Here is a 25,372-nt window from a genome sequence, read left to right as displayed (position 1 = left end):
TATATAAATAAAAATTATTTTTATAATGAAAAGTCAATTATTATATTATTTATCGACACTATTTCAGATTCCGAATTATCTTAGTCACTGAAATGTAGCAAATTTGTAAAATTTGTTACATAAAAACAAAGTATAAAACTAATCAACAATATCATTTTTTAAATTATGAATGACGATAACATGTGTTCAATCGATCTAAATGTTTATCCTCATAAAAATAATAAAATAAAAAGATACGCTCTCATACATCATCAAGAAGAAAAGAGAGAACATCTCTCTCGTGAGTAAAAACATGAACGTGTACCATATGACAAACGCGACTATGAATAGAGTCTAGCTACTTCCGTGGCGTGCTGCCCTTGGCACTGACACATAGCTCTTTCGTTATATTGTCGACAAAATTTCGTTTAGTTAGAGCGACAAGTTAGTCATTTTCCTTTCTCAAAATCAATTAAAACAAACAAACAGAGAAAAAGAGAAATACTTGCTTCGATGAAGTAACGTCTAAAACAAAAGTTGTTTAAATGAAATGGACTCGTAAAGTTCATAATTTCTTTTCTCAGTGTCACTCATAAAATAAAATAAAAGAGATAAGGAAAGAAAGAAAGAGAACAATTCTATTCGATGAAACAACACTTGAAACTAAAGTTGTTGAAGTGAAATGAATCCGAAAAGTTTGCCATTTTTCTCAATCACTGATGGAAAATAAAATTAAGAGAGAGAGAGAGAGAGAGAGAGAGAGAGAGAGAGAGAGAGAGAGAGAGAGAGAGAGAGAGAGAGAGAGAGAGAGAGAGAGTGAGAGGGGGGGGAGAGAAATACTTGAACGGACGAATTTGATAAGTCTAAAACCAAAATTGATTAAACGAAATGTATTTCGATTTTTTATTCTTTCATTAAATATATAATATTTGTACACGTAGCTTGAAGAAAGAAATAAATAATAATAAAAATAAATAAATAAAAAACATGAGGGAATACCTAAGGAATGCGTCAAATGCCACAAGGCATTCGCTTGAATCAACATCGTATATAAATACGATGACGTTGCATTCTCGCGAGAATGAAAGTTCGAGAGCAATATAGAAATAGCGAACAATGCTGTTGTTGTCGATCTCTCTTCTTTCATGCGACGGCATCCCTTTTCTTCCTTTTCTCTCTCTCTCTCTCTTTTTCTCTCCCTCTCTCTTTCTCTCTTTTTCTCTCTCTCTCTCTCTTTCTCATACTCTTCGACGATGACAATACCATCCCTTTAAAATATCGCAAAAAAAGATCGACGTTGTCAATTTACTAATTGTATCGTTCAACTCGTAAAATAAATCTGTCTAAACAGAACATGTAGAAAAATTCATTGCCACATTTGATTTATAGTGTTTTTCTCTCTTTCTATTTTCACCATGATACTCTCGTATTACTTCATGAAGAAATTAAGGATATACTCATTGTTATTCTTGCGTTAATCGGTATGGATATCTTAATGGATGTTTCATTCGACTAATGGAACACTATAAATAAGAAATTAATCATCGCTATTGTACCAAACATTCCGTGGTAGTCGTAATCCATAAGATATCCATCTGTGATTTATATTTCGAACAAACCAAAGTGAGAAAGTGATAAAGAGGGAGTTTGAGTACGTGTAACCTTACTTTGTCCTTGACTTCGCCCACCTTTATATCTTTTTAACATACTGAAACCTTGATGGTTAACTCATTTTGGAGAAAAAAGGAACGAAAAGGAGGAGGATTAGGAGAAATAAATTGTGTCTTGTTAATATTTTAAAGTGTTACATAATGTAAGAAGATTAAATACTTATTTTGTCAAAATAGAAACTTGATAAAAATTATGGGAAATCTATTTGCGTTCTGTTACGGATTCTCCTCAAAAGAAAAAAAAAATTCTTCTGTAATTTCATAATAAATTATACAGAAACAATTATATAATAATATTATTAATAAATTTGTTTACTATTTCTTTATTTTATATATAAACATATATTTAATAATAACCATAAGTTCCCACAAACTTCTTTCATAACGATAAAAATTCTTTTCTTCCCCTGAAAAAAATATACATTGAAAAATTAACGACTTCAATTTGTAAAGCAATCATTTTACAGATTTTCGAGAAGAGTTAACGATTTATCTAGAAAGACAGACGGATAGTGGTTAGAAGATAACCATGACTGAGATTCAAAAGTTTTACTGCAATATACAGAGAAGATACAAACAATGAACGTAATAAACGGCGACGTTATCCGGAAGAAACATTGTTTATGTGCCTTCTCGAGTTTCGAGAGTGCTTTGGGCTCTGTCTCTCTCTCCCTCTCCTTCCTTTCTCCAATCCTATATCCTTTGCTATCTTTATTTTTCTACTCTCTCTACCTTTTTTCCTAGCTAGTTCGAATCATTTCAGCTACATTTATGGCAGAGCTTGTTCGGGAACAAACGAAGGCTGTTATTACTTTCCAACGGATAAGACGAAGCTGGTACCACTCGATGTTCACTGGTACCTTAATCACGTGGTCATAATACAAAACTCTAGTTGTGTTTCTCTCTTTTTGTTTATCGTTTTCTAATTTTTTTTGATAAGAATACATTGGCATTTGAATATAGAAATTTGAAAAGAGATTTGATGATGATAGATAATTCGTTAGATTTTTTTTTATTTCTGATTTATGGTCTCTCTATCACTATAAAAGTATTCTCTTGAGAAACGTTAATGTATATTTTTCAAGAGATTATTAAAGATTCTTCATTTACAGATTAGAGAACCAAAGAGTTTGCCTAATTTCTTTTCAGTAACATCGAACAAAAGTTTTTCTATTCCTCTCTTTCTCTCTCTCTCTCTCTCTCTCTCTCTCTCTCTCTCTCTCTCTCTCTCTCATTCTCTTAGTCGATCGTTTGAAAATATATTGATGGAAGGAAATTGATATATTTTTCGAAATCTCATAATTAAAGCACATCAAGAACACTAATATGCTTTAACTCAAATCTATAGTTTTTACTTATCATCGTATTGTTTATGTGCATCTACGTACGTGATGGATATATCGTTATAAAGAACTTCAGATTTTTTTCTAGTGCATATAATATAGCACTTGTTCTTTCTTTTTTTTATTTTGCAAGATCGAAAGTTGCAGCACACATAATGCACAATCGATGTTATTGTTTTTATAGGGATATGAATATATTACTATATCCTTAGAATCTTAGCAATTTTACAAATTGTAAACAAAAAATAATTTGATTTTATTGTATATTTAATGGTACTTTCATTGTTTTTTATTTTCGGTAGAAGAAGAGGAAAAAGATAATATCTCTATTAATGTAAATAAAATCGAATTAATCGACGATTTCATTCGAATATTTATGTAAAGTAAAAAAAAAAAAAAAAAATTAAAATAAAAGAGAGGAAAAAGGGAAGTTTCAAGTCATTGGATTTTTATCTAATTATCTAGTCTATCTCAATCAACATATTTTTTACAAAAGATATTAACTTGGTAAGATATTAATTTTACAAAAGATATAACACTTAACGGACGGGTTGTTTTTTTTGTCTTTATCGGTTTCCGGGCATTTTTTAAGAGAATTAAATAAATATGTATGGTTTTAAAGCAGTTTTATAAAATCAATACTATATTTGATAAAATTTTATAAAGTTATTTATTTACATATCTAGTATTTCTTACAAGTGTGATATTTTATAAAACATTCACTCTTGTGAAGTGGAACTTGACAGAATTGATGATATATCTTGTTTCGCTTGTTTTTTCTTTGAGCTGCAGACTTTGCAAGGCTTTTGAGAATATTTTTTCTTTCCTTTCCCAACAATTTGCTTAAGAATGTGCTGTTTCATGTTTCCCGACAATCTACCTGGTGGATTTATTTTTGGAGTTCTCCTAGTTGGTTGAATTTGGATATAATTAACAGTCTCTTCGGAATCAGAATCATTTACTTGTTGATCGGTAACCCAGATCCTTGCTACTTCTTTTAGAAACTTATTGTAAATTATATATACATTTTTGTTTAACTTCTTGTAAATTACCAATGCATTGAAGAGAGCGCAATTACGAGAGTAGTCTCAGAAGTACTCGACCTGACGTATAGATAGCGGTTGTTGTTTGAAAAGAATGACTATAGAAGAAAGTACCAACCTTATAAAGCTTTAGTTTGAAGTTTGACGACACTAAGTTGTTTAATATTTATTTGGCAGCCATCAATAGTGAATAGCTCTCAGTGAATTTATAAACATGGATAAAATTGGTCATTGTTATGTGATACAATACTTTCATTTGAAAGATCTCAGTCCAACCAATATCAAAGCGAAGCTAGATTCTACTCTGGGGGAACCTGTTCCTTCGTTTACAATAGTAAAATATTGGGTGGCAGAATGAAGCCGAACGAACTGCTAAGACGAACATCGCGAATAAATGAGGTGACCACGCCAGAAATGTTGAAAAAAATCCACAAAATAGTATTGGATCACCGTCGACTGAAAGTGCGCAAGCTAACAGACATTCAAAAAGTGCGTATACATCGTATATTGACTGAAAATTTGAACATGAACTGTGCGTAAGATAGGTGTCGCAATTACTCACAATGGAATAAAAACAGCGTTGTAAGGATGTTTCAATCGAGTATTTGGCAAAGTTTCACAGCAATAAAGTCGAGTTTTTGCGTCGATTCATAACCATGAATGAAACATGGATCCATTACTTAATACCTGAGACGAAGGAACAGTCAAAGCAATGGACTGAAAAGAGAGAATCGGCTCCAACGACAGTTCTATCTGCAGGCAAGATCATAGCGTCAGTTTTCTGAGACGCGCATGGGATAATTTTCATTGATTATCTTCAGAAAGGAAAAATAATCAACGGCGAGTATTATGCGAACTTATTTCACTGTATACATTTAAGTGATGAAATAAAAAAAACGGCCGCATTTGGCGAGAAAGAAAGTTTTGTTTCATCAAGACAACGCATTACTTCACATATCCGTTATCGCGATGACCAAAATCAATGAGTTAAAGTTCGAATTGCTTCCTCACACACCCTATTCGCCAGATTTAGCCCTCTCGGATTATTTTCTATTTCAAAACTTGAAGAAATGGCTCGGTGGTAAAAGATTTGCTAACAATGAAGAGGTAGAGTCTGCAGTTGATGGCTATTTTAAGGAGCTTGATGATTCTCTCTATAAGAGAAGCTATTAAATATCGCTGGAAAAAGTGTATCGAGTTAAAAAAAGATTATGTAGAGAAATAAAGATATTTTTCTCAAAATTTTTTGCGTTTTCTTTGTTAGGTCGGATACTTCTGGGACTATCCTCGTAAATAGAAACAAGACCACTCTCTTCGACCATTTTTTATTTTTTCTCATTATGTTGCAATATGAGAGATATTGATTGACCCTATCTACCCATTTTATATATTTATTATAGTTGTTAATGCAATTTGGTTTAACAATATCTTTTCCATTTCTAGTCTTTTTATCAACAACTGTCATGCTGGTATCATGAATTGAGGATATCTTTTATCTTTCCATATTTATAACAAGATATCACCCTTTCGCAAATATATATTTTCACCTCTTTTTAAATTCTTTGATCTTCCTTTCAGTTCTAAAGGAAGGCCGCGATTTGCATGAATAGTTCCACAAACTCTAACTTTCCTTGTAAGAAAGCGTTTTGCTATATGTACACTATTATACAAGTTATCTTGACACAAATATATACATATATAAGTTATCTTGATGCCAAATATCTAGGATCCAGCAAAGTAAATATGGTATTTTCAAGCGTTTTTCCTTGATCTGATTAAATTTCAAAATTAATTATATAACTAGTTTTACTCTCACAAAGGATTTTAACAAGTAGGCCGTATTTGTGGGGTTTAACAGGGTTATAAGTTTTAAAACGAAGTTTTTCTCTCCACGGGATTATTCCTTCATCTATTGAAATCTCTTGATTTGGTTTACAAATACTTTTAAACTTTCAAGAAAGTAATTTTGTATTGGTTCTATTTTATAAAGTCTGAGGGAGTTTTCATTTAAGAATGTGTTATCACTAAAATCCCAAAATTGCAAGATTTGCGTAAATCGATCTCTGCTCATAAGTTTTGAGAAAATAGACATTTCTTCCAAAGGATCGATTGACCAGTGATCTTTTAAGTTCTTTTTCACCGTATGGCCTATCAAAAGTATAATTCTCATAAATTTTTTTATTTCATCACTTGTAATAACAGTCATTTTTCTAGATTTAGAAGAGCACTAATATTTGTGTTTGCTTTATTCATAATACAAATTACTTTGCTCTGCCATCATTGTAAATAAATCGTCTCGTATAAATAATCCAACGCATTATTGGGTATGTTTTGTATACCAGAAGTACCAAGAAAAGGTTCTAAGGACATTAGTTTGTTACCCACTCAAGATAACCACTCACCTGTATTCAAGTCACTAATTTCAAATTCACTTTTTGAAGACAGTAACCACCGCACAATTTTTTTCTAATTTCACTGTCATCACTAGGAATATCCCTTTTTTCATCATAGTTCTCTGATTCATTAGCATTTTCTTTATCACAGTTCTCTAATTCATTATCACTTTCTTATCTGCATAAATTTCCTCACAAATTTCCGCATCTTTCACAGAAGACTCTTTCGTGCTTGTCATTTTCACGATTACAAAATTACTGAAAAATACTACCTAAAAAGCAAAGCTACGCAGTAGGTCCAACAGACAGATAATACTACAACTAATAGTAACAAGAAAAAATCGAATATGCATAAAAATGAAAAACTAACGCAGCATAATAAAAATTCAAGAAAAGACGTAAATCTATAAAGCCCGTCCTAGAAAATCAGAATGAAAAAATGTAAATTTACGTGATCTGTCCGTTAAGTGTTAATAAAACAAAAAGACTTACAGGGAAAGAAAAAGTTAAGGTTAATTGCAAGAAGTTGATTTTACACAACGAGACTTTTTTCCATACACAATAAAATTTGTCTAAAGATTTCCTAAAAAAATGATTGCTAAAGTAAGTGTAGGTAAAGCGAGTTTGTTAATTTGCCTACACCATCTGTTCACATTAGGAAACATCGGAAGGACTTCGATGCAATTTCATTAGTAGCGCCGACCTAATCGACATAGTTGTTGCTCCGTTGTCGAAAACTTGCTGTACTTTCAAGCCACAAGCAACATGGTTTACTCATGAAAAAAGTCAAACACCATGGAATTACGTAGCAAGCTATATCACTTAGTCTGTGAACGTCTATTGATCCTTTGGCAAAATTTAAGTACTAACTCGTATCTTAAAGAGCGTACTCTCTTCTCGATTAAATCTCGATTTCATTAGCTTTTGAACTTCTTTTTATTTTGAATATCGAACACAATATCGCAATAGTTCTTAAACGGTGTTCTGCGAACTTGTTACAAAATTATGAAAACGACGTATTAACTAGGAAACTATTAAATTTAATTCAATTTTTTTATATTTTTATCTTATAATCTAGTCTTATATTTTATAATTAAATATATTATATTCACAGATTTATTTTTATATATAATAAATATTTAAAAACTAAAATGAATAATCTAAAGATAAAGCTTAATAATTTAATAGTTAATGTTTTCTTTTTTTACTGTTATATAATAAATAATGTTTAATAAAAGGTATGTTTTTACGTATTTTTATTGTTAGTTTTATGACCTTAGTTTTTGATGCTCCGTAAATTTTTTTTATAATCAAAAGCGTTCTGTGATTTCAAGAAGAACAAGATTTTGCAGCATCGTATCAAAGAAAATTAGAATTTATTTCTGTTTCATTTTTAAAATAAAAAATCGAAAACGGATTGTAAGTTGAGTTCAAATAAAAATTTTAATAAATAATCTTTTATGTAGAAACAGATAATGATATAATTCTAGCAAAATGACTGTTATTTATATTTTAGTTGTAACTGAAACATTAATTTCATATGGACTCAATAATTTGATATTTTTGGCGATTTCTTTTCATTTTTGATGAATTCGAAGAAAAAGAAACAAGATTTTAGTTGAGTTCAATTGTTGTCATTTTCGTCAGAGTATCGATTTGTGTTAGGAACAAGACAAACATTTGCTCTTCACGCGAACAGGCCACTTCGCTATTTTACACTCACTTTTGTATACCAAGCCACGAAATCGTTGGACGTAATTAAAAGTGGTTTAGTGAGTGGAAAGTTCGGCCCATCGTTGGACGGAATGCGCCTTAACACATCTCGTTTACAAATCGATCGATCAATTATATCGCTCGTTGGTTAAAAAGGAAGAAACACCTACCTCTATATATATATATATATATATAGTTTTGTATATATAAAATTTGAATTCTACCGTACAAAAGCGCTCGATCGTTCATTGTTGTTATTTCGTTTGTCGATTTCTTAATCGTTGTTTCAGTAGGAAAAAAACCAATCGAGAAAATCATTTTTACACAAATCGCTGTCCCTAATGATTCTCGACTAATATTATATATGGATATGTGAGATATGAAGTTCGGATTTCTGTTTATGCAGTCTAATAGCCAGCAACCAGTGATGTAGGATTATTCTTCTTAGGAATTCGCAAATTTATACAATTAAAATTATAACATTTTACAATAATAAATGATCTCATATGACACATAGTTCAATTCATCCTAACAAATACCATCGAACTATAAAAATAAAAATATAGTTATATTTAGAAAAATGAATTTAACTTTGAAATTACCCCACCATTTGATCTGTAAAAAATATTAGCATCATATGATATGCCCCTTCATATTAAATAAAACTGTACAAAAATTTCTTTAATAAATTCAGTCCCTCACGAGATATTCCAATTTTTCTATATAAACGGGACACCCTCTATATAGTATAGTGCATACTATGTTGTGTGTGTATATGTATATGTAATGAATAGTACATTATAGTTTTAGTACAAGTATAGTACAATTTTATACTTATTTATATATATAGTGTAATATTTATGTGTTATTTATATGTATAGTGTAGTTCTGTTTGTATAATATCATACACATTTACACAAACACGTATACATATATATGTGGTCCAAATAAAGTGTTACAAAATAAATATATAAATTTAAATTAACTTCTTAAAACAAATCCGAACAATTTAAAAAAATGCCAGTTCAGAACTAACTTTTTTTCGTAAGTAATTTTTTATCCTTTGATTTCCGAAGCTCATCTTTAAGCACGTTTATATTATCTCTGAAGAATCTTTCCCTAGATCTCACCTTATTTCTCTCGTGCGTAGATTTTAGTGGAATGAAAAACTGAAGGATAATTTCATCAATAATATTCATGAGCACGTAGAAATAGAAAAATAGGAAGTCTGGTGAAAGTTGCATTGATTTAAGAGGCTTACATCCTCGAATTATGAACAATATACTTTTCTTATAGAAAAGAGCAAACGAGATTTCATTTTATATCACTTCCTCTTTTTCTCTCTATCCTTACTTTCATTTTTCATAAAATAAAGAAAACGGAAGCAATCGATGGGTCAATTGCGTGTAAAAATCTCAAAATCTTTGCGAGTTATCAACGTCATTATTAAAGCGCTCATAATGCAAACTCAACGCCATAGGTAATTAATGTAACAACACGACATAATCAAATCAGCAGTGAGATAGAGGTAGAGATAAAAAGATTCTGATCCTTAAAATGATATCGGTGATTACTCGATTATGTGCGACGCACACGTACACGTTTCATGTATCATTCTTGATTATGCGTACTTTGTACCGAATCAACGACAATAGTGGTTTATTATTGTCTCTAATTAGTGAACTTGCTTTATGCACAAAATAGCTATTATTTTCAAACCTATGCCGTTAAAAGGTACGCACATGCAAATACATTTGGGAGGTTACAAATATTCCACTTTTCTATGGTGAGAAAACAAAAAACGAGAGAAAGGTAAAATTAAAAAAAAAACAAAAGAAACTAAAGCGATGTTAAACGATTTAAGAAAAAGGAAAATTTGATTTCCGAAAGTAGGTCAGTGTTAATTGTTTGTCTCGAATTGGGCAGGCTCGACAGGCCAAAAAGGTTTTGAATTCATTTCCTTTTCTCGGTATAACAAACATTCTCATTCTCTCCCCCCTCCCTCTCTCTCTCTCTCTATTAACGAAGCCAATATATCGGCGTTTGATTTATAATACAGGCGCCAGTAACTTGTACTCGCGTATATGTATATGTGGCTGTATAAAATAGATGAAGTTATATACGAGCTCGCGTTAGAAAGTCTCTTTCGGAGGAAATAGAGGAATTCAAAGGGAGAATGTCTCAAAGGTTACGTTACTTTGAGAACGTCAAGTTTATTAAAATCCATTTTCTTCTGTACTTAATCGAAACGTCGACAAATTTTTTATCGTTTAATCAACGTTATTGTATAGACTGACGTCTATTTGCAAAATCGAAGAGTATAAAATCTAAAAAGAATTCATTGAAATAATTTTGAGGTACGACTCTATTCATAAAAGGAGAAATTAACGGACTTGTTAAATAGTCATAACACGGAACTTTGCATCTATCAAATAGAGAGTGTTACTCTATTTGAAATGGAAATCAAAACGATTAATCGTTTTTTATTATGATGTGGACCTATCAGGAAATTACTTCGATGCTTGATATTAATTGTTAACGACGTAAATTTTATTAGAATTTGAAACATAAGTCATTGACAACGCGCCGAGAAATTCAATTCAGCAAATTTTCAAAAATTTTTCCCCGATCATTTTTATATATGTCACACATTCTGAACAATAATTGTTACAAATTCAATAATGAAATAGTTGATTGTAAACAGTAGATATGTATTAGGTTTTATTATTATATATTCATCGTTATTAATTAAAAATTCGACATGACAAAAAACAGGCACAGCGTAAATTCCCAAATGTTAATCAAAGAGTACAATACAATTAGTTTCGCCTCTCGGTCATGTTTAATTAGATTTATTAAAATATGAAATATCGTTGTATCATTGAGTATTTCATATATATTTCCTCCCTCCCCCTCTCTCTGTTCGAATCACCTTTTTTTTATTTAAATTAAACAGAGTACTCTGAATTGTTGGATAAGTATGGAGAAATTGATATAGTGTATGAAGTACGTGAAGAATTAAAAAAAATGTTTCTTTATAGTATCAATAATAATAAAGAATACACAAGATGACTTATTTATATTTTTTATCAAGAGTTCGTCTTGATACGAAATTTATATTTTATAAAGTCTAGTTGTCTTATATATATTTTGTAAATATATGATGTCAAAATTGATCAATCTTAGAATGAAGTATACTTTTTAAAATATCTATTAAATCTTCATTATCAACATTTTTATAACGATCCTTAAAATAGTCATCATCGGGATGAAACTCAGCATTTCATCCTGATTTCAAAAGATATTTATAAAACTTAAAAAACACACTTTTTTTAATTATTGATACATTTCATATAAAACAAACTAATGTCTCCATATTTACTCAATGATTCAGAGCGCTTTATCAAGACTATAAGAAAAAATCAATTCAATTGGAAAGAATGTCCAAGTATACTTGCAACCACCTAATGTATTATAATATCGACGATGATAGTAACCTTAATTGAAGAAGGCTTAATTAAGCGATCAGACGATAAATTCTTCACATATAAATATAAATATATATATAAGTATAATATAATACAATAGCAATATATATATATAAATAAATATGTATATATTGGTATATTACTTATATAAGTAAAATTCTAAATTTTTGTTAAAAAAAGATTATCAAAATTCCTATTGTTGTCTGAATTACGATAATAGTAGTTTTTTTTGTATGGATACGAAGCTCGTTAATTATCTACCACCCTCGGTGAAACTCCTGTTTTTCGTTCGAACGGAATAAGAGGTAAAAAAAAACAGAAAAAAAAACAGAAGAAAAGATAGCAGTATCGTTAAGCAATTTATTGATATTACCACGATCTCAGAATACTCAAACTATTAGTATATTGAAAAAGACTTCAGTTGTTAACATTTTATTTCTTATTCCTTTTTATAATTTTCCAGATTTGAAGATATTTTGCAATTTCTGAAATCGCATAATAAAAAGAATAAGCCATTTATTATAATAAGATAGTAAATATGTAGAGAGTTTGAAAAAATTAATCTTTTAAAAATCATAAGCATGTTAACGTGCTTTACATTACTGGGCGCGTTGTATCGTCTATACGAAAAGTGTATATGAATCCTAATTTGAACTAAAATTAATTAATTAATCAATATATATATATAAAATTTTTGAATTGGTTAATATTTTCATTTATTTAAATAAAAAATTACGTTCATTTGCAATTATTATTGCAATGAATTATTTTCACTTATGACCTAACAGGTACCGCCAAGATGATATTATACAGCATATAAAAGGTTAAAAAAAAATGTTTTTCATAATCGCAATGAGGTTCGAATGGATAAAAGGAATTTAATGAAAAAAAATAATATAAGCGATAAAAGTTATTATTACATTGCTAAACGAATAGAATAACGAGCGAAGTAGATAATTCGGAATAATCAGGTTTTTCTCGTGGCTTTTACACAAGAAAATCTCATTTAACGTTTTTCTTTCACATCGATAGAACGTGGCAAAAAAATGACATTCAAGAACAAAATTTCGGGGAAAAACCGAGAACAAAAGAAAAAACGATAAAGTCATTCGAAGAACGTGCTGTAGCGTAACTGCTGTGAGTTACGAATGATTTGTCAGTTTGAGTTGACTGAAGTTAACGTGAATTATATTAATAATCTATGCATATTGGAAACAAAAAAATACAGCAATCGAGAGAAAATCAATATGACCTCGACCGGATCATCAAACGATCGAGACTAAGAAATTATCTTCAAATTTCTATGAAAACTACAATTTACTTTAGGAAATTAAATTTCATCAACAACAATAGGTAGTTCGATAATTTTGTAATTTTAACTTAAACAAGTCTTCGAATACTATTAATTGAATTCATTTATAAATGAATCTTAATTGATTCTCTTTTTTTATAATGGTCCATGTGTCTGTAGTAAAGAAACAAAATGGATCACTTCAACGATGAACTTGGAATTTGCTATCAAAACATAGAAAATAAGAGAAAGAAAGGGAAGGGGGGAGAGAGAGAAAGAGTGAGAGAAATAACAGCAAGCAAGAAGTTAACAGCATTTCAATCTGTGTGCGCATCGGAACAGCTTTTCCGCGACGAGACGTTTCGAACGGATTGTTCAGGTACTCGGAAAATTTCCAATCGAATTTCGCACTTTATGGTAGGGAAACACCAACGAAAATCACATCCCGAATACCTTTTCGTCTCTCAGCAGACACAATTCTGACGCCCACTTTCCTTTCTCTCTTTTTTTTAATCTTTTTACAACCACGTTAAAATACGCAAACTACGCTCTCGTACGTCCTCTATTCCTGATCGATTTTTCAACGCATTTTTTTTATATAGTCGATTTCAAGCAGACAGAAAAAGAGAAAAAGATAGAAATAAGAACATCAAGTCACTTAACAATATTATATGCGAGTGATGAAAAAGACTCATGTATTTTGCTTCGTCTAGGGATTGAAGTTGAAAAAAGCTTTAAAAGAGAACGAAACATTCTCTCTCTCTCTCTCTCTCTCTCTCTCTCTCTCTCTCTCTCTCTTTCTCTCTCTTTCTCTCTCTCTCTCTTTCTCTCTCTTTCTTTTTTCTGTTTTCTTCTTTGTTACACTTAAAACATACAGACGTCTACATAAATACATATGTAATTTGCTTGTTCTAAATTTCTTTTTCTGATCCTAAAATCTTAGAACCTCGTTAAACAATTGCTAAGAACTCAAGAAACGATGAAAGAAGATAGTAAAGTGAAGAAAAAGAAAGCAAAGAAAGGAAAGGTCGATTATTGAATCGGATATTAATATTATCGTCGAAGGTAGAAAAAAGAGAAAACGTTTTGTTGAATAAATAAAATAAATGGTTTCATTGATCTTTCAAACTAACGAAGATGTCAGCAGGTAGACGGTAAATAAATAAAAATAAAAAATATTATTAACGAACACAATGTAAAAATGAAAAAGGATTGTTCTAACAACCATCACGAATATATCATCGTTCTCTTTTCTTTATTTTTTTTTCATGATTTTCATTTTCACTCATCATTTTCCCGAAAGCTCAGAAAAAAGCTCACCTGGAAAACCCTTCTTGTATCCTGGCGGGAGAAAAGCCGCAGGTGGAGTTATCGGAGGTGCTGCGTCCCAAGTGGGTACGACATCCGGTTGCATTACGTATCCAGTGGGAAGTTCCAGAACCTTTTGCTGTTTTTCGCAACGTCTTCGTCTCCGACCACTCGGCGTGAACGTCTTCACGGCTGCTAAGAAACCGACTCCGCTCATATCTCTTTCTATTCCTTTTTCTCTCTCTTTAAGCAAGGTAATCAAGTTTGGCTCACAGTTTTGAGCAAAACACTTGACGATATCAGCCACTCGAGTTTGATTCGGGAAATTCTTCTCAGATATTCCGATCTTGTCTTTGAAATTTCTTTAATGATGTTCTTATCTTTGTCTTTTATTAACTGCTTTCCCCCATCGCTCGAATTCAGCCAGCGATTTAACGATCACAGAGATCTCTGATCTTCAATAAGAAAAGGAATTTCTTTTTATATAAAAATCGACGAATTAGGATGAAAGAGGTTCAATCAATTGAATTTTTTTTTTCATTTTTCGGTGAAAAGTGAAAAAAGAAACAAAAAGTATGAAAACTTGCAAAACGAAATTTGGTCATGTGCTCGAAAATAGTCGAGGTTTTCTCCTTTTAAAAGCCGGCCGGCTTTACAGCAAAACTTTTAAACTATCACCAGTTGCGCTGAAAGCGTAGAATGGAAATAGACGACCGTCGCGTTTTAATCCGAATCTTAAAGCTCGCGTGTGTCGTTCTCGAAAAGACATTCCAGCAACCATGAAAGCGACGAAGTGCTTTTTCCAGTAGAAACTCAAAACTTGGGAAAAAGTTAGAAAGAAAAAAGGAAAGAGAAAGAAATTTCGAATGTCATGTTTGGAAATTTATCTCGATGAATTTCTTGCGCATTTTTCCGCGAGAACGCTTGAGGGAGAAAATTCACGAGTAATACTTTGCTCGTAAGAAAAAAGCTTTTCTCTCTCAGGTTGCCAGCAGCTATAGAAATAAATCATTCGGAGAGACGTACAGAGACCTCGATACGGCCGGAAAATTTATTTTCTCGTTTCTCGACGAACCACCACACTTTTGCTTATTTTCTTATACTTTTATGAAAAAATTACAAAAAGGTGAAAGGAAAGAAAATAAAAAAATTCTAAAGAAGTTTTATCTCGTTTCTCTGGAAATGAATATTGAATATAAGACGACATGTTTCTACATTAGCTTAGAAAATAGTGATTCTTCTTGAAAAGAACCATCGATGAATAAAAGGAAAGATATATATATATATATATATATATATATATATATATATATATCTTTAATTATAATCTACGAAAAATGACAAAAAATTCAACAAATTCTTGAATGAATGAACTAATGAGAAGAGAAAAAGAAGAAAGAAGAGATAAAGAAATTAAATGGAAAGAAGAATAAGAATAAAAAGACGAAGAATGAAAAAGTTGAATCGGCGAGACGAAACGTACACTTGCATATGCTGTTATAGAAGCAGCTTCCTCATCGAGCGACCTTGAGAAATGTGTACGCGTCGGAGGTCGACCTGTGCCGGAAGTGTGAATCGATCACCAGTTGCGCGCGTGTGGAGGGAAGAGCAAACGAATTAAACGTCTTCGATTGAAAGAGAACTGCGCTCCTCGCGAGAGCATGCCTCGTACTGCCAGTCGACCACTCGTGCTCTCTTCATCTCTCTTTTCTTCTCTCGCTCACAGACATACGCCCTTTTTCTCTCTCTCTCTCTCTCTCTCTCTCTCTTTCTCTCTCTCTCTCTTTCTCTTACTCTTACTCTCTTGCAGTGAAGTTCGTGGTGGTTCAAGCGTTGACGATGATCAAGACGAAAGCGGCCGACTCTGTACGAGGATGCGCGAAGGGAACCAACGAATTTGACCGATCGTTTTGACTGCGTGCGCAACGAGGAATGAGGAGTAACAGAGAGGGATCAGCCGAGGCTACTCGCACCGGCGCGATTGCGTCTCGAAGACGCGTGGGTGTTCGGTACCGCCATCACTACTGTTCGTAGCGAAAGGAAGTCTGCACGCGAAGCTATGCGCGGTAGCCCAGCAATCAAAGACTAGGACAAGAGAGTGAGTGAGTGAGTGAGAGAGAGAGAGAGAGAGAGAGAGAGAGAGAGTGGGAGGGAGGGAGGGAGAGAGAGAGAGAAAGGCAGAGGGAGGAGAGAGAGAAAGAGAGAGAGGAGCAGGTGCGTCCTTCTTCTTCCAGTGCTGATGGAAAAAGATGGAAAACTTATCGATACTCTTCCGAGTTATTTCTTTTCTTACAAACCTATTCCCGATCGAGTATTAATCTAAATTCATAAATACGAGAATAATTCTTGTAAGAATCTTAAGGATAACAAACTTATTAAAGAAAGTAGAGTCATGATCAGTGAATATTTACGCGAGCTCAAGTGAGATATTATTTCAAGTACAATATATTTTCAACGAAAGAGAATTTTTATTGATTAAACAAACATTTCTCTCAATAAACATCCAAAATTTTCTTAACGGTTGTGTCTAAAAGGAACCTGGAGATAAGGGCGCGCTACAAGGAAAATCCAACCCTGAGAAAGATAGAAGAGAGGGGAAAGAGAGTGAGAAAGAGCAGGAGCAAGTGCGGTGTTGGGATGGAGGGGGCGTCGCGCTATCCGCTATTTGTACCCCGGGCAAGGGAACCGATCGTTACTGGGGAAAACTCGAGCGGTGGAGGATTCCTCCCATTTTGCGAGGGGGCGTCGTTGGTAGTCGGTCGAAGAGGGAGGTATAGACAGGAAGAGAGAGTGTGTGTATAAGAGAAAGAGAGAGAGAGAGAGAGAGAGAGAGAGAGAGAAAGAGAGAATCAGACAGACATTGGAAAGATAAAGAAAGAAATAAAAGATAGAAGAGATCGAATTCATCTCGTCATTCTATTTCTTTCCCTTTTTTTACGTATATCTCTACTTGCAGAAAAGAGACAGGTAGCTAGAACTCCTCTGATCAGAATTCGATATATCAGCAGTATTGATTATAACTCTCTCCCTTTTGGACCTTTCCAGTATGTCGATGTGTGTGGGTGCAAAGCTCGTACGGTGTGACTTGACTTCATGAAGGCCTTCGAGACGACCTTGGAATTTCTCCGGAATTTAGAGAACTCGTATGTTCGAACGATGGAATACGAAAAACGATTTACTTGGAATGATCAAAAGTTCTAAGCCTTAGGAAGATTTTTCTATCGATCGATCGTCTTCTTCTTAAGATAGAAGATGGATTTTGTGAAAGCGTAAAGATATTATCTACGATTTGTTCATCGTCTTGTCTTCTTTGTTTCCGTTTCCTTTCTTGTGAAGCGTTGATCTAGAATTTCCCGAGTATTTTTAAGTTCCAAAATAATAAATAAGAGAATTGATTAAATCTTTTATAGGTTTCTTATATCTACCAGTGGGTTGTTTACAAAGCGGATAAACAAAAATCACTAATTCGCTTTCATGGTTTGATTGAATGGATAGTAATTAAGGGAAGACAAGATATTCATTTTTCGACAAGTCTTTATTTTCTATGACTTCCATTCTCTTACCTGTCATCCATCCTCTTTTTTATTTCTCTCTCTTTTACCCCACACTCTCCCTCTTTTTTTTCCATCGACAAGAATACTTCACATGCTGATGTAAAATGCGTGTACTGTTGACTTATTCATAAAAACAAACACATTATCTAAACTTTTTGACATTACTAAGAAGCACTGAATTTTTGTTGCGTCGCTGGACAAACAGTTAGGTACTTGATTTCCCTTGCGATCCCTTACGAACATACACCGGAAATAGTAATGTTCCGCCTTCCTTTCATTGCTCTTACCTTTCTTTTTTCTCTCTCTATTCGTTTGGGAATATAAAAATGAGCAAGTATTTCAAGGGTCTCTTTATCATGCTTCGAGAAAAGAACTATTGAATAAAACTCACTTGCTTATACCGTCACTCAATGACGGAAATTACATTTTCATCATTGTTACGTTAACGTTCACGCTTCTATTATCAATGTTAATCTCTCTCTCTCCCCCCTCTCTCTTCTATTCTCCCTCTGTTTAATTTTCCAATTATTCCGTGAGAAAACAAAAAAATTAAGAATGTTTCGACTTTAAAACATTTTGTCTTTGTTTTCAATAATGGATTTCCTTTTTACTTTTGGTTGCTCCTTGCAATTTTCAGCGAGCTTCGTCAATAAACTTAATTCAAAAGATTCTTACATTCGAATTTATTACTATTTACAACAATTGTGAAAAAATATCATTCGAAAGACACATTTTAAAGCTTTCAACAAATATTTTACGTTAACAAATTTTTTACATTTTTACATGCACAAAATCATTAATTACTCTGCAAAACTAACCGTGTAATGTTAATTATCCACATTGAATATCTGTTTGAGGTTATCCAAATACAGAAGTTTAAACGAATTTACTCGTTGTGTAAACGGTTATTTTCTAAACACATCACATCTCTTCATCGTACCATATAACCTGCTTTAACACTTAGCAACTGTACGTATCAAAGATACATTGCTTTTGATGAAACTTATCATCTTATCATATTGCGTAAAAGCACATGCTTGGATGATATAATCAACGATTTACTGGATCCTCTTATTAACAGACAAATTTCAGCAAATATTTTCAACTTTATCCAATGAATTATTATGTAGCATAACTCTTTTCTCAGGAATATGTTCTTCAATGATCTAGCAAAAGATTAGACAACGAATTTTAATGATAATGAACTAATTGTTTCAATTTCAATGTAATTCGTGTAAATAGTTGTCCGACTCTCAATGGATCTTAGGATCCATCGGTTGTTTGATCTATTAGTGATATTAAACGGGGATTAAAAACCGATTGGTATTTGTGTTGAGAGTCTGATAATGCATATTTATTCACATCAGTTGGATCATTTTGTTCAAGAGAGATGTAGATAGGAGTACACTGATATTTTGTACTATTATTCTCTGGAAGGATTTCCATAGTATAAGGAAGAGGAAAGAAAGAGAAAAGACACGGAATACTCTTTCAAAAAGTATAGTGATCTGTTTTAATCTATGAAATTTCAAAGTTATTACCGGAGGCCATGAATCATTATGGAATTAGATATCAACGATAGAAGTAGAAATATAAAAAAAATATATTTAAAGTACCTCCTTGGACTTTCTAAGAGAAAAACAGAGGGAGGCTGTTAATATCAGATGTGCAAGAAGATATAAGAATGATTTGGAACCATTAGTATGTGTCTGTGTATATCTGTGTATACAAGAAAGAAGGTTGCTTTCAAGGTTTTATTCGAACCTTGACCTTCTTTCGGTTTCTCTATTGGACACGTTACGGAACCTTTGCATCGATTTCGGCTGAAGGGATGTTAGAGAGAGAAACAGAGAGAGTGAGGGGGGAGGGAGAGAGAGAAACAGAGAGAGTGAGGGGGGAGGGAGAGAGAGAAAGAGAGAGATTTCTAGAATTACAATTCGTGCTCCAATTTATGAGATTGATCATATTGTATTACACTAAATTTAACATTTATTATTAGTATTACAAATAATTTAAACGCTTGCGAAACGAATACGTTTTCTCATACCGAATAATGTCCCATGTTTCTATACGAAAAAACATCGAAAATCGAAAAAAAAAAAAAAAAAAAAAAAAAAAAGATTCGACTATTTTCGATTTTAGAAATAATCAAAATATAATCGATGTTTTAAATATAATTCATTGTCAGTATGAAATGCTTCTGTTTTATATATGTATAAAAACAGTTCGTTTTCATTTTTGATTTAAATGACAAAATTCGTTTAAACTATTTTTGATTTTGATATTAAAAGATCAATTCTTCGTGGAAAATCGAAACATTAACTTTCCGATAAGAGCAAAGTATCTTTCTGATAAAAGGAAAGATTCATTCTGACAAAAGGTAAAGTATGTTTAATCAGTTGCACGAGTACCTCGGACGACTATGTGCATTATTAAAGTTGAAAAACCGTGGCTGTCGAGGAAACGCGAGCACAATTAAACCGAGTGCTTGTAACTTCGCAAAATGCTCATCATCATAGTTTTGATGCATAGATATGCATACATAGAATATTTTATAACTGGTAGTATAATTGAATATCTAATGATATTACATGAAAAAGAAATAAGTTGAAATTGTGAAATAAAATTATTTCTTATGAAGTTTCATTTTTGGAAAAAATTGACTTCTTAAAAAAATTGAATTACAAGCTCATATTTTTTTTATTGATGATATAAAAGCGGTATTTTTCGAAATATCAAATTATTAGAAAATATACTTTTCCAATGAAGGTTAAGAAAAAACGTATATAGAATGATATACATGTTCATCCGAGTTCCAACAAGTTGAAAGATGTCACCAAGACCAAGGGAAACTATCTCCAACAGGAATATATCTTCGATTATTGCGCTTCTGCAGAAATATAAGCGTGGAGTTACTCGGACTGCTGAAGCTGTGCACCCGAAAGCTCTTCTGTAAACTCCTCGACATTGATTTGTCAAATGTAAGAGAAATCGTATCCATATGGTAAAAACATTGTAAGTTAAATAATTCGATTCAACATCATGTCGATAATAATATAATTCATATAAGTAATTAATTATAACGTTAAGGGGTAATGAGTTTTAATCCATTCCATTAATTCTAGCTGAAAATGTTATTATAAAATTATGAAAGAGAGAATGATCGACCTATACATTGGAAAAAGACAAACCAAGAGCCAAAATCATGGAAGGCCGTTTGAAGCAACTCGAAAACAAATCAAATCGTGTCACTCGATTCAGAGCATTGCGGTTGGTAATGGAGAATCAGTGATATTGATTGAAAGTGGTTGGCTTAAAATATCTTTTGATTGCAAGTATCCATAAAGAGAACAACCCCGATCTTTTGGATTGATACAAGAAAGAGAGATATAGATATTATAAGACGAATTATTTATTTTTATTTATATTCCCAAAATGATTTATGTACATGATTTTCAAAATGTCGAATTAAATCGTAACTGTCAAGTCGATCAAATTAAAGATTAATCCATTTAAAAAAATGTTATTTTAATTTATAAAATGAATATTACTGAAACGAAAAAAAAAAAGAAAAATTAAGGTAAATAATCTTGTGCTATCATGAAATTTCGATCTTGATTTCTTGCTTTATAATAATATACCATATAGAAAACAAAATCATCACTACGTAAAGACAAAATGTGTAACTGATATTTTATAATTAGCATAATCCATTTCGCGAAAAGTACGCTTTTATAATGTGTAGAAAAAAGATCAAAAAGAGTGTCAAACTAGGAGAAGGAGAAAAAAGAACAAAAATATATATGTATAAAAAAAAAACAAAATAAAAAAAGTAGAAGAACAATCGTGTATTACAAAGCTATGCAAATGTTGCCAAGGTTCCTCCTTTTCTCATTCTCTCGAATTTGTCATTTATATTCAAGACGACGAAAGAGATGGAGAGTATTCTGGATCGATATAGAATGTAGAAAACTTTATTTCATCTCTCTCTCTACACACACACACACACACACACACACACACACACACACACACACACACACACACACACACACACACACACACACACACACACACACACACACCGTTACAAGTGAGCTTAGAGACGTTCTCAATGTGTTCAAAACAAATAGGCCGTTTTCAGACGTCGATGTGATTCTAACAAGCTGTTGTCTTTGACAGGAGTTCGACAAGAGAATACATGGCACGCGAACATTCCAGACTGCATAGATCATTGTGAAGCAGGATTTTATATTTATATTATACATAGCTGTTCTTAGATGTGGTAATATTTCGTTGATGTTTCATTCGCAAGAATGTAACATTTTTAGGGGCTCGTCTGAGATAGAAGAAATAAAAAAAAAGTATCAATACATAGCTTCGCAGAAGAGGCGTGATAAGCATCGGTCGGAGAAAAAAGGGGAGATAGAGTTCCAGATGCTGACTCTTCTTGTTCAGAAGCTCCGGAAAGAACCCTGAAAGTAGGGGAGGAAGCTTGTAGCAGAACGGTAATACAACAACCGAAATATACGGTCCGAGATTAGCACCGACTATTTACAGGGTGAGTACCAGATAATTATTGGGGATCCGACTAAAGGAAATTTTTCCGAAGATATGGATATTTGTTATCTGCCATCGTTGGCGGATTTAGGTTGCTCAGTTAACTCGTCAGCAGATTCAAGTTGTACTAATTTGTTGAGAGATTCAAGTCATTCGATTAATTTGTTAATAAGTAATATATAGTTGATTAGGAAGATTTCATTGAAAATTGTTGGTCCACACTTGTCTATTATGCGTACTGTTGTGGAAATCGAGTTAGATTTTCCTTATTTCTCTTATCGATCATCATTCGTACATTTTAGCCCTAGGAAAAGAAAAAGAAACTCTGGTGAAAAGAAATACAAGACTTAGTAATTTGATTAAACGGGAAGTTTCCTTTAAAAAGGAAAGGTCGACCACGAAGACCAAAATGCTATGCAGATTAGAGTTGAAGTGAGTAAAGAGAGAAAGGAAGAGAGAACACTACCGGTTATCGTCCGACTCCCGGAGTTTCTTAAACCATGGTTTTCCCTCCGGGCAAAGAGAGTTAATGCTCCAGATCGATATTAGGACGGAGTTGTTCAATAGGTAAGCCCCATGATAGCCCACCGCCTCCCCAAGGAGGTATTCCTAAGCGAGAACGGAAAAGATCGGAAGGAACCTGAAAGAGAACTATTGCCAAGTAGAGCCCAAGAAACGGATACCGCTTTAGTTTCTGGAGGACATCGGGTTGGGACCGAGGAACAGGGCGGCATGAAGGATTCAGCTAGGATCAAATGTTTTCACCAAAGAGTTCTAGAATCGAGTTCTTGGAACAAGGAAAAGTTGGAAGGGATCCGCTTGGCGAAGACCTTAGTTATCGGGACAATAATTCGAAGAATGAGGGCAGTGTTACAATTCTAAAGACGTCCTGAGTGTGTTCGGAATAAATAGACCGTTTCCAGGAACCGAGATGTTGACAGATTTCGACAAACAGTTGTCTTTGATAAGAGCTCGATGAGAGAAGAAGTGGAGCACGAACGCTCCCGACTGCGAAGATTATTGTAAAACCGGGTTGTATATTGAGCTATTCTTATTTGTAATAAAGTTTTGTTGACGTTTCCTTTTTAAAAGTGTAATAATATTTAATCCGTTAGCTATTTATGACGAATATATAATGAGTATAATACTAAGTAATATACAGATTGATTATATTTAAAATAAAAGCTACTTGAATACCTCGTTTGTTAAGTGCAATAGAAAAAGAACGTATTAAAAAAAGTTTCATGATTTCATATGTCAAATATTTTAAGAGGTCAAAATATAAAGTACCTGATTTCCGATTAAATTGAAAGTTTAACGATTTTTAATTTTTCCGATTTTAATGCTTTTTATATAAAAGAACTCCATGTATTTTTCTAATTACTTAGATATTTTAATCAATTATCTTCAAAAAATTATTAAACAAGTGTAGGCTTGAAGTTAATAATTAATGAGATATTAACGTGTATAGTTATATGACCATATGACATAATAGTACATAACCAATAATACATACTTCCATACGTAAAAAATTTTAAGAGAACATGAAATAATGAAAATTGTACAAAACCAGCTTACAATAAGTTTAGTTATTATCTTACAAAGACTGTTAATTGAAAACAAAAATATGAAAATTAATTTATAATAACAAAAAAGATAATAGCTTACTTAATTCAATAAATCCCCAAAGTATTCACTATTTTCTTATATGTACAATCGACATCTTATAACCATACTTCTTCATACTTTTTCTAACATTTCAGATGTTATTTAATTAACGGCATTTATAATCTTCGCTTATAATTTTTCAAAACCTTATTTATGAAATTAGTATTGTAGTTTTTGTTAACATAGCATCGAGTAAATAATATCTCATTAATTATTAACATTAGTATCTTTATTTATTTAATAGTTTTTTTAAAAATAATTGTTTAAAATATCTAATTAATTATGAAAATATTATATGTTCCATAAGAAACACTAAAATTCATTAATTTCTAATTAAACCGGAAGTCAAGTGTTTTATATTATATTCTTAATATATTTGATACATGAAATCATTAAACTTTTCTTAACATATTTTTTTCTTGTATTCCTAACTAACAAGATATTTAATTACTCTTTTAATTTATAATCAACGAGTATAATATAATAATGTGTTTTAAAAATATACCTATATATATACATATATTACTTATACTTTATTTACCATTTGTCTATATTTTATATACAATATATGCATACAGACATAAAAAGAAAGAGAAAGAGAAAGGATGCAAAAAAAAAGATCGTCAAAAATTATCAAAGAATAAATAGCAAACTCTTTTCGTTCTATACATATTTACTTTTCAACGAATATTTTTTTTATTTATTTTTTCAACAGACGTATAAACAATGATTTGTAATGTAAGATATAAACAAAAAAATACTATCACAGGATCTGTAGCGTAGATCATATTCCGTTACTTTATTTTACCTTTCTCTTTTTCTACCCCTTTTTCCACTATCTATGCTTTTCCTGATTCAATTTTTTCTTGCTATTCTATCTTTCTTTCCCTCTTTTTGGACAGCTCGTCGTTTCTTCGTGCAGAAACTCCCTGACAGCGGCTCGCAGTAATGCTCTTTAAACGACACTTCCCTTACGCCGAAATTCAATTTGCCTTTCAAATTACTTTCCCCTCTTCGCGCCGTTGCATGTGACGACGATGATGACAACGAAAAAGAAAGAAAAAGTAACGGAAAAGTACTCAGCTGAGTTCCTTTTCCCTCGAGATACAAGCTCGACTCAAACACTAGAAGAAAAGGAAAAAAAAGGAACTCGTTATAGTTTTTCGCCGAGTCCGATTAATGACGATCAATAATTATCCTTCCTTCCTTTCTTCCTTCCTTCCTTCCTATCTCTCTCTCTCTCTCTCTCTCTCTCTCTCTCTCTCTCTCTCTCTCCCTCTCTCTCTTTCTCCCTCTCTCTCTCCCTCCCTCCCCCTCTCTCTTGTGTTAGAAATCTCACTAAAATATCTTTCATTTTATTTA

The 25,372-nt window shown here is 32.2% G+C and overlaps 1 protein-coding gene and 2 long non-coding RNA genes across 15 annotated transcripts in view; all 3 read right to left on the bottom strand.

Moving 5' to 3' along the window:
- The window catches only part of LOC118450308 (uncharacterized), a 147,627-nt gene that overhangs the window by 13,534 nt on the left and 108,721 nt on the right, over positions 1-25,372 (bottom strand). The window lies entirely within an intron of this gene.
- LOC146873197 (uncharacterized) lies at positions 6,372-14,445 on the bottom strand. The gene is made up of 2 exons (XR_014983864.1): positions 14,241-14,445; positions 6,372-6,700 (listed from the first exon to the last, which is right to left on the bottom strand). It is a non-coding gene; the product is annotated as an uncharacterized LOC146873197 (long non-coding RNA).
- LOC118450313 (uncharacterized) overlaps positions 14,605-25,372 on the bottom strand; it is a 51,248-nt gene continuing 40,480 nt past the window's right edge. The window contains exon 4 of the long non-coding RNA XR_014983865.1: positions 14,605-14,678. This is a non-coding gene — a long non-coding RNA (uncharacterized LOC118450313). The remainder of the gene's footprint in view (positions 14,679-25,372) is intronic.

The sequence above is a fragment of the Vespa mandarinia genome, chromosome 2, assembly GCF_050613455.1.
Source record: "Vespa mandarinia isolate Hongniang chromosome 2, ASM5061345v1, whole genome shotgun sequence".
Lineage (NCBI taxonomy): Eukaryota > Metazoa > Arthropoda > Insecta > Hymenoptera > Vespidae > Vespa > Vespa mandarinia.
Note: the sequence above shows the minus strand (reverse complement) of the source record. Positions and strands in the feature narration are given on the sequence as shown.